Raw genomic sequence first — 11075 nt, 5'->3', positions numbered from 1 at the left:
ATAGTAGCGGTCTTGGCAAGTCCCAACGACCACGAAGTGCAAGAAAGTAAGGATGAAGGCTTGAAACTTCATCCATATGAATATGCCACATGTTGTGCCACCCATGATGCAATCAACTTCACCGACAAAGATTTGTTGCTGGGATCAAAGCCTCACAACCATCATCTTTTTATCTCTGGGTACGTGAGGGCGCAAAAAGTCAACCGCATGCTTGTGGATGGTGAATTGACCATAAACATTATGCCCAAGTCAACAATGACCACAATCAGCATCAAGATGAATGAACTATCTTGAAGCCGTTTCCTAATACAAGGTTTTAACCAATGAGGACAAAGAGCAATGGGCATGATTCGAGTTGAGATGACCATTGGCAAACTCAAATCAAGCACACTATTCCACGTGATTGATGCAAGAACTTCCTACAGCTTGCTCTTAGGAAGGCCTTGGATTCACGAGATTGGAGTAGTGTCGTCCACCCTACAAATTCATCAATACAAATCTACTTTGTACACATGTTCTTATTTCATTCGTTACAGAATTTTTGTGTTTACAAATTTGGCACGCCCAATGCCACCTTTCGGCATCTCATCTTTGTCTTCAAATCCATAAGAAACACATATGGAATCAAGAAATGATCAAGTTGTTCCCGTAATCAACGTGGAGAAGGAGAACATCATTGCCGCAAGTGGTGGCACTTTAGGCGTCACAACCCCAAGCAAGGCAAGAGTTTTATTTGCCATGCCTTCCAAGTGAAGAAGCAAGAGCACCCGAGGCAAGAGCCCCTGATCACCTTGGCCTCGCTAAGAGCGCCAAGGGAAGAAAGCCTGAGAAGGTACTCTAAGTCGTTGAATTCTGATGCCGACTCAAGAGCAGCTCGTATCTTGTAGCCATGCAAGTTATGACTACGGGTGCGACGTCTATCAAGGAGTAGCTGGCACAAATGAAATAACCAATCACAAGGCCGACAACGACCGTGGAGGAAAATAAATTGCATATTGCTACACTAGTCAACCGTCTAGAGGCACAGCACGACGAGAAAGTTAACCCAAAGGTTGATCCACCTAAGAAAAAAACCGACAAAGAAGAGGAGCCTTTGGTGGAGAAAGTCGAGGAGAAGCTACAGGTGGACCAAGCTGCGACTCTCATGGGATCTCTCTCCTTCTAATAGCTACAAGAGATTATTATAAGCACTATCAAAGCATAGTAGGAAGGAAGCTCGCATGACTCCATTTTGTATTCAAAACCCTACTCCAAAAAGATTGACGCCTTGAGGATGCCAAGGGGTTATCAGACGCTAAAATTTATGCAATTCGATGGAAAAGGCAATCCTAAGCCATATATTGCCCGTTTCATTGAAACCTGCAACAATGTTGGGATGGATGGAGACTACCTTGTCAAGCAGTTTATACGCTCATTGAAAGGTAATGCCTTGGATTGGTATACGGACCTTGAGCCCGAGTCCATCAACAGTTGGGGTCAGCTTGAAAAGGAATTCCTCAACTACTTCTACAGCACCCGCTACACAGTAAGCATGCTGGAGTTGTCAAGTACAAAGAAATGGAAGGATGAACCTATCGTCGACTACATCAATAAATGGTGCTCATTAAGTCTGGATTGCAAAGATCGGCTCTTTGATACCTCTACCATTGAGATATGTGTTCAAGGCATACACTGGGGGCTACATTGCATCCTCCAAGGTATAAAGCCAAAAACATTTGAAGAGTTGGCAACTTGATCCCATGACATGGAGCTAAGTATCGCCCATCATAGAAAGAAGTAGCCGATCACCAACTTAAAATAGGATACGGTGTTCACCCCAAAGGTAGACAAGACTAGGAAAAAGCCCGCCAAGAAACCTTTTACCATCAATACTACCCTCATCAAAACCTCATCCGCACCCGTCAAGATCTCCTCCATGAACAAAACAACGGAGATAAGTACAAAAACACCTTCTCGCACCTAAGACAAGTACAAAAACACCTTAAGGGAACTAGAGCAGAAGACATACCCTTTTCCAGACTCTGATGTTGCCACCCTGCTAGACAACCTGCTGGAAAAGAAGGTAATTGAGTTACCTAAATGCAAGCGCCCCGAAGAAATCAATTGCATTAACGATCCTATGCTAATATCATCATGTCATTAGTCATCATGTCGGTAAGTGCTTCGTCCTCAATGAGCTCATCATGAAGCTAGCATAAAAATGGCAGATCGAGGTTGACCTTGAAGACATGGCTGCAACATATACTACCACGATTGTGTTTGGATCCTTCGATCGCGTGCCTCTCTAAGGGACCCATGACCACTCCCGTCCATGCTCAAGCTACATGACAACTTTTGCACAACCATCGTTGGGGGCAAACGACCAAAGTGCACCTACCGACGATGAAAAAGGGTGGACATTGGTGACCTACAAAAAAAACAAGGAAACCAAGGCCACAAACCACAAGGCCAAAGGTGGAACAAGGAAGAAAGCACCGCGGCCGCAACAATAGGAAGCCTAAAAGAAACGTAAGAGCTACTAAGCCAATGTACGCTGGTGAACTTATAGAGCAAGAGCCATCCATTCCTGTCTCTTTACGTGAGTACTTCTCGAATGACTTCTTCGAACAGTGCACTATTGTTGTCTGTCACATGGTTGAAGTAGAGATAGAGGAGCCTTCAAAAGGCCAAACTATAGTTGTCGAGGAAGAAAAGACATTTACACCCAAAGAATGCCTGCTAGCACACTTTATCTTCAAGGAAGCACTGCGGTTGCCTAAGGACAAGTGAAGAGCACTAGTAGTGGTCTTGGCAAGTCCCAACGACCATGAAGTGCAAGAAAGCAAGGATGAAGGCTTGAAACTTCAGCCATATGAATATGCCACATGTTGTGCCACCCATGATGCAATCAACTTCACCGACAAAGTTTTGCTGCTGGGATCAAAGTCTCATAACCATCATCTTTTCGTCTCTGGGTACGTGAGGGAGCAAAAAGTCAGCCGCATGCTTGTGGATCGTGAATCGACCACAAACATTATGCCCAAGTCAACAATGACCACAATCAGCATCAAGATGAATGAACTATCTTGAAGCCGCCTCCTAATACAAGGTTTTAACCAATGAGGACAAAGAGCAATGGGCATGATCCGAGTTGAGATGACCATTGGCGAACTTAAATCAAGCACGCTATTCCACGTGATTGATGCAAGAACTTCCTATAGCTTGCTCTTATGAAGGCCTTGGATCAATGAGAATGGAGTAGTGTCGTCCATCCTTCATGAATGCAGTTTTACCTTCAGTACAGCTAGGCAACGCTAAAGTTTCAAAAACACCACAAGGTTTCATAAAACCCCTACCAAAAAGAGCAAAACCAATCTTTCCTCCAACCAAGAGGACCGAAGAAGGTTTCGACCCAAACGTCTATCAACTCATGTCAAGGTCTAGGTACGATTTGCCACTTCTTCAAATCTTGGAAAAAAGAATGAAAACACCGTCAACGACAAAGAACATGACCTCACCGAGACTCAAAAGAAGTTGGAGGAGCATGGTTACGGAGTTGACAACAACAAAGCTGGACTTGGCTTCACACCAAATACACCCATAAAGATTTCAAGCAAAGCGAAAAACATTAGTGCTCAATACATCAGCATGAGTATTGAACAAAATTAAGATGAGCCTAAACTCACCCCTCAAGCGTTAGTCTTTGATAGGTTGAATCGTTCAAAACCTATCATTTCGACATTTGATCGCATTAGTGGTCAAGATCGTACTTCCGTCTTCAAGAAGCTTAACATGCCAACACCCTAAAAGCTTTGTTTTTTAAAGGGTGTCAAAATCTAAGAAACAAAGCAACACGGCTAGCTCTCTTCCACAACGGTCGCCCTTGGAAAGGCTTGAAGAAACTTAGCAGCCTTATAGAAAGAACCAAAAATTGAAAAATCATCCATGAATACCTCAATCAATCTCTCAATCGTGTCTAAAAATATGACCAACATACATCTTTGGAATGTTGCTGGGGCATTGCAAAGGCCAAAAGGCATCCTCCTATATGCAAAAATGCAAAAGGGACAGTGAATGTAGTCTTTTCTAGATCTTCCAGAGCAATCGTAATTCGATTATAACCTGAATATTCTTCAAGAAAACAATAATATGAGTGACCAGCTAATCGCTCAAGCATTAGATCTATGAAAGGCATAGGAAAATAATATTTTCTAGTGTTCGAATTCAACTTCCTGTAATAAGTGCAAACACACCAACTAGTTGCGGGTCTTGTTTGCACAAGCTTTTTGTTCTCATTCTTTACCTCTGTGACTCTAATCCTCTTGGCACTACTTGAACAGCATTGACCCGTTTGTTATCAGAAATTGGGTATATGATATCCACATTTACCAACTTCAACACTTCACCTCTCACTACTTCTTTCAAGTGTGGATGGAGCCTACTTTGTGGTTCATGGGTTAGTTTTGCTCCCTCCTCCAATAAATTTGATGCATGCACATGGTAGGGCTTATTCCCTTGATATCTGCAATAGACCAACCAATGGCTTCTTTGAACTCTTTTAACACCTTAATTAGCTTATCTTCTTCCATTAGGGTAAGGTCAGATGCTATGATAACTGGAACAAGTTCAGCTATGTAAGCATATTTTAGATGTGGTGGAAGTGGTTAAGCTTAGGTTTTGGAGGCTTAATAATGGAAGGGATTAGATGTGTGATAGATGGTTATAATGGCTCTATAAGAGGTGAAATAGTGAAGGGATATGGTTTTAATGCTTCCAAGGTAGCCACCACTTCCATGAGAGCATATTCTTCGTCGAAATCATCTTAAGAATGAGTCAACACAGATTGTAATGGATCACTGGATTGTGCCTGGAAAAACTTAGTGAAAACAAGCGAATCAAGCACATCAACCAAACAACAATCAATTAGACTAGAAGGGTGAGAAAGAGATTCAAACACTTTGAATTGCATAGTTTCTCCTAGCACAATTATGGTGAGAATACCATTTTGCACATTTATGATAGTCTTTGCAATGGCCATAAAGGGTCTTCTGAGCAAAATAGGTAACTAATGATCATGTATAGGAGCTTCTTCCATAATTCCAACAAACTACCAATAGTACTCTCCAACAACTTTCAATTGCTTTAACGAAAATGGAGACACAAAGAGTAAAAAAGAGCCCGAAAAATTTTCTAGCCAACTGGAGATACTTCAATGGAACTAAAAGTAGGCCAAATCAATTACTACACTTAGAAGTGGTAAGGTTATTAATAATGGAGTTGGCAATGAAGTTACTAATGAATTTGATCATGTGAATGCAGGTGCCACTCAAGAAGAGAATGAGAAACCGAATGATGATCCAAGCAATGCCACTTCTTCATTTGAAGCTCCAAATCTTCACCAGGCTAAAAAACCTTACACTCCTCCCATCCCATTTCCTGGAAGACTTGCCAAAAGCAAGTAGGATAAGTCATTTAAAGAAATTTTTGATATTTTAAGTAAAGTGAATGTTAATTTACCTTTGCTTGATGTCATTAGGAATATGCCAGTGTATGGGAAATTCTTCAAGGAGCTAAATAACTATAAGAGAAAGTATGGACCTAATAAGAAGGTGAAGGTGTCTGAAAATGTGAGTGTTGTGCTTCAAAGAAAGCTCCCAACGATGGTTTGAGCTAGCATTTTGACCGTATCTTCAAGTGTAGTGGCTGGATTCGGTTGGAAATTTTGAAACTGATTGTTATTCTTCCATGAGAGGCTGGGATAATCTCTCCAACTAGGGTTATATGTATTAGAGTATGCTTCATTCCTTGGCCTTTGATTGTAGGAGTTCATGAGATTCACTTGCTCTTGGACGAATTCAGGATAAGCCTCACTAGTTGAGCATTGATAAGTAGGATGACCTGGTATGTTGCAAATGGCACACACCTCAGCTATCTTGGGCACCATATTGAGCACAGAATCGAGGTTCTTTTTCCAAACTAGCCACCTGCAATGCAAGATCATTATTAGAACTCATTCCATACACTTTAGCTCGTTTACCTCTTGTATCTTTGTGTTGAGCATTAGATCCCAACATCTCATAGATGTTATATGACTCTTAAACATTCTTTTTCTTCAAAGCCCTACCTGCTGCATTATCAACAGTTGATTGACATGTTTGGGTTAATCCATCATAAAAAATTTGCATTTGTAAGTAATGAGGTAACCCATGATGTGGACATTGCAGCAAAAGCCCTTTGAAGCACTCCCAATATTCACTGAAAGGTTCTCCATCATCTTGCTTAAAGTTAAAGATTTGCCTTCTCAAAATGGCTGTCTTTTGAGTAGAAAAAAACTTCTCTAAAAATTTCTTAGCTACGGCATCCCAAGTGGTGAGCGAACCAAGTGCTAAAGTTATTAGCCAACCCTTAGCCTTATCCTTCAATGTGTAAGGAAATACCCTCATCCTCAGTTTTGCTTCATTCACTCCCTGCAAAGGTAAACCATAAAAAGAAGAAATCATGTGAAATTGTGAAGATTTGAGGTCATAGTTTCTAGCTTCAGGAGGCAGCAAGATGCATGAAGGTGAATTTGGTATATTCGGTTGAGCATAATCCTCCAAAGCTCGATTGTCATCATTATTGTCAGCCATATCTTCTTCTCTGTCCGAATTAGAGCGCTCAGAATAAGCACTTACATTTGCTAATCTAGAAGAACTATTGTCCTCCTCTTCATCGTTAATCAGAGCACTAGTAGATATAAAGTTCTCAAAGGTGTTACCCTTTAACCGTTCAAGTCTTTGGCCTAACTCAGCAAGTTTATACGACATATACTACATGAGAAACAAAAAAAAAACTGAATTTAGGAATCTAAACTTTAAATGAAAATAAATAGGGTTTTAAACAAAGATAAGCAATTATAGGGGACTGAAATCAATCCCCGGCAACGGCTCCATAATTTTGTTGTGTTCCTTCCTAGTGCAAAAATATGGTTAGTATAATGGCACAAGTATGGGTGTCGAACCACAGGGATTGATTGGACCTCTACAAAACTAACTTTGAAAGAACCCTAACTAAATAGTGAAAGTAACCAATTGAGAGTAATTTTTGTGCTGTAAATTTAAATAACTTAAAATGAAAGAAGAAAGTAGCAACAAAATAATATATTTATATAGAAGCAATAGAGACGAGGCCAGGAATTTTGAATTCACCATTACAAAACCAATTCCATGTTTATAAAGTTATGCCACATTCAACTAGCAACTTGTTTCCAAAGTTCGTTTTACATATATATAATCAACCATATGATGTGTGGTTTTGATCGAATTCTCCTAATCTACAACCTAATTGGGATGTTCAACTTCGGTTCCTAATTAAGAGTCTTTAGCATGCAAGAAAACATTAAAGAACCAAAGAAAATACATGGTAGGATGTTTGCATAGCATTCTCTTCAGTCATTCACATGTTTGCCAAGATTAAGCATGATGTTTACTATAATCTTGCTTAATGATCTGTAGTTAACCCTAATGATGATCGAACATTAAAATCAACAAACAAATTTAATAATAGATTCAGTGAATGAAACAAGAAGTAGATTGATGAATTGAATACTTTAACTTTAAAAAAATGGATCAATTTTGCAAGGCTACATAGAAATCCCTACCTATCACATCCTGGCCAGGGCTCGCACCACATCCTGGGCTAGACTCCGCCATAGAACAATATTGTCCGCTTTAGGCCCCGATCACGCCTTCATAGTTTTGTTTCTGGGAACTCACACGAGAAATTCCCAATGGGTCACCCATCTTAGGATTGCTCTTGCGCGAATTCGCTTAACTTCGGAATGGCGATGGAACTCGATGTTGGAGATATGCCCTGAAAGTCAATCTTTGGAAGAAACCTTTCAGGACAATGAATGTGTGTATAGATGATTCTTATACATCAAAAGGCAAAGATACTAATTAGGACTATCTCAATAAACGATATATGTCCTAAATAGTGAATCCATGGACAATGGATCGATGGAAGAAATAATCTAATGATGTTAGACTACAGAGACCTTCTTCACATAACCATCATGTCCAAAAGGTTCCTGGTCATAGGATTGTCAGAGGGATACTGACAATGCATAGACCAGTACATACTATGTCCCCTTCAATTGGAAGGATGGAAAGTCTCATCCCATTCGTGTAGTGACACTAAGACAGGTATGTAGGTGCTCATTAAGGGAATGAGTTCACTGAACACAATCGAACGAGAGTACTTGCATGGAGGTCTACTCACATGTCAAGTAAGTAACTCTAATGGTTGGAATAATGTAAGTAATCCTTTGACCTGAGACATCATAGTTGTCTTGGGGATACGTTGCTGACCATTTTGATAATGAGACGTGACCACACCTCATCTTGGGTGTGCTCTATGCATTGTTGGGGTCAGTGATTTATTCTCAGAGGCATGTGAATGATCAACAAGGGATCTCTAATCCTCGTTATGAGAGGATGAATACTCTAAGATATGATTTGGGAATCTTCGACCGAAGTATCGAGCGTAATGAAGGAAAGCGTTCCTATACGACTCAATTGAATCATATAACATGGAATAATCATATTAGGGGTTTGACATTAAATATCCATACCCTAGTAATATGATTGTGAGTATTGTTTTAGAGAAGGATCGAATTACATAGTAATTCCAACTGAATAGGTTCTCCGAACAAATTCTACATTAGCTTGGGTAGCCATGATATATGGTTCGATGTCACTCATGGCTTGTGAGTTCTTCTAGATGATTAAATAAGTAGTCGTCAAAGAAGAAGGAGAATTAAAAGTAAGTTTTAATTCACTAAGTGATTGGATTAAATATAATCAATTGGATTGGTGCCAATCACCTCACTACCTTGCTAATTAGAACCTAAAATGATTGTACACCGATACACTCTTGTAGTGAGACAACTAAAGGATGATGGAATAAATTAATTGGATTAATTAAGTGTTATGATTAATTAGAAAGTCTAAAGAAATCATAGAAGCGATGAAAGATCGTTTTTAGAGTTAAAGAAAAGTTCGGGTTAATATGGGCCCATTAAGCCCAAACCCATTAGGCTTTTATTTAAGCATAGGATGACTTGAAATGATAAAAGCCCAAAGCCCAAACAACACAAAAGGGGCCGGCTATTGAAGAGAGAGAGAGAGTCAAGTTGTTGATTCATTTCTTAGACATTTATAATATAAGGACTTTTAGTGAAAAGTTTCATTAGGGTTTTGTGTGCTCATTTTTCACAAAAGAAGAAAAACATCTCTCTCTCTAAAACACACACAAGGCCGGCCACCAAAGGAAAGAGTAGCTAATCATCTTCCTTCCTTTTGGTTATTCCTCCATCCATCTCACTACACTAGTGGGTGTGGATCTTTAGAGGTCTTCAACCTTGGAGACTAAAGGAGAACCTAGGAGCACTCATTCTAGCAAGGTGGAGGAAGCAAGGAGGGAGGCTAGGCTCAAGGAGTTCCAAGAACAAATAGATTGGAGGTGGTCAATCCTTGGTCTCAAGTCTAGATCAAGAGGTATAAAACCATACCTTCACTTTGTTCTTCAATAATTTCTTAGATGCATCAAATATGGACCTATGCTTCTTGAAGGGGATTTGCATGACTATAGCTTTGATATTATGTGATAACATGCTTCCGTTGCTTATGTATATAAATTTTGAATTGTATATGCATGCTAGTCACTAGAAACCAGTGAGCTCCCAAAAAGCCTCGTCTAAGTAGAAATGGGAAAATACATATAAGGCTTACAAGATCCACTCCCTTGGGCGATGTGGGATATTACAATCTACCCCCTTTAAGGGCTTAACGTCATCATCGGCACACTTCTGGCCAGGGATTGGCTCTGATACCAAATTGTCACATCCCGGCCCGGGCCCCCACCACATCCCGACCTCGACTCTGCTGTAGTACGATATTGTCCGCTTTAGGCCTCGACCACGCCCTCACGGTTTTTTTCTAGTAACTCACACGAGATCTTCCCAGTGGGTCACCCATTCTGGGATTGCTCTCACGCGAACTCGCTTAACTTTGGAGTTCCAATGGAACCCAAAGATAGTGAGCTCCCAAAAGGCCTCGTGCTAGGTAGAGATGGGAATATACATATAAGGCTAACATGATCCACTCCCTTGGGCGATGTGGGATGTTACACTACCTATGAACTTAGTTTCCAATAATAGCCTTTTGCGATAAGTCTTCAGTAGTGGTGGAAGTATAAGGAACAGCTAGGGTTTTTTTAAGAGTGAATGAAAAGAGAGGAAAAATTGATAATCAGAATTGTGTAATTAGTCCAGAATAAAATAAACATGTAAAAGTGGCTAAAAGGCAAGTTTTTATGGGGTAAAAGAGGCTGCAAGATATCCTAAAGTGATCCCAGCAACTTAGCCTTTATTTTGCATGTTTTTGCCTTATTTGGCACCTCCAAATTAGGCTAGATATGCCAATTCCTTTCCCATTCTATTCCTGGTCTTCTAACAAGCCAGATTTATCTTGGATTCTTTATTTGGACTTCAAAACAAGTAATAACTATATTTGGGCACCAAAACAGGCCATTAAACTTCTCTCCATGTTTGAATAAAGGTCAGCTCCAAAATGGCATGTTTTCACTTCTTTTCCCTTCAAATTGATCTTAACGTACATGTAACTGCACACTAACACAAAATAAGGTAAAATGTAACCAATTTAACTCAAAAACATCACAACTACACTAGAAATGGATGGTATAAATGCATGAAATATATGAGTTATCAGAAAGTCGCTCATCCTATACATTTTTGCACAAGAAGGTTCAATTGGAGCACTCTTGGCATAAGAAAATGAAGACCAAAAGGAAAGAGCACTCTAGTACCTAACTAGAACTGTCATTGGTGCCGAGCTTAACTACTCACCAATCGAGAAGATGTGCCTTGCCTTAGTCTTTGTCGTCCACTTAGTTGCTAAAGCTGACCTGGTCAAGTACATTATGTCCAAGCCAGTTCTGACATAGTGACTAGCTCAATTGGCGCTGCTTCTCAACCAATACAAGATCATCTACATTTCGACTAAAACCATTAAGGGATAAGTGTTAGCAAACTTCCT

General features: G+C 40.1%; 1 non-coding gene across 1 annotated transcript; it reads left to right on the top strand.

The window, feature by feature from the left end:
• Nucleotides 1-6180: 6180 nt before the first annotated feature.
• LOC114823341 (small nucleolar RNA R71) lies at nt 6181-6287 on the top strand. The gene has a single exon (XR_003771442.1). It is a non-coding gene; the product is annotated as a small nucleolar RNA R71 (small nucleolar RNA).
• Nucleotides 6288-11075: the final 4788 nt, after the last annotated feature.

Source organism: Malus domestica, chromosome 02, assembly GCF_042453785.1.
Source record: "Malus domestica chromosome 02, GDT2T_hap1".
NCBI classification, from domain to species: domain Eukaryota; kingdom Viridiplantae; phylum Streptophyta; class Magnoliopsida; order Rosales; family Rosaceae; genus Malus; species Malus domestica.
Note: the sequence above shows the minus strand (reverse complement) of the source record. Positions and strands in the feature narration are given on the sequence as shown.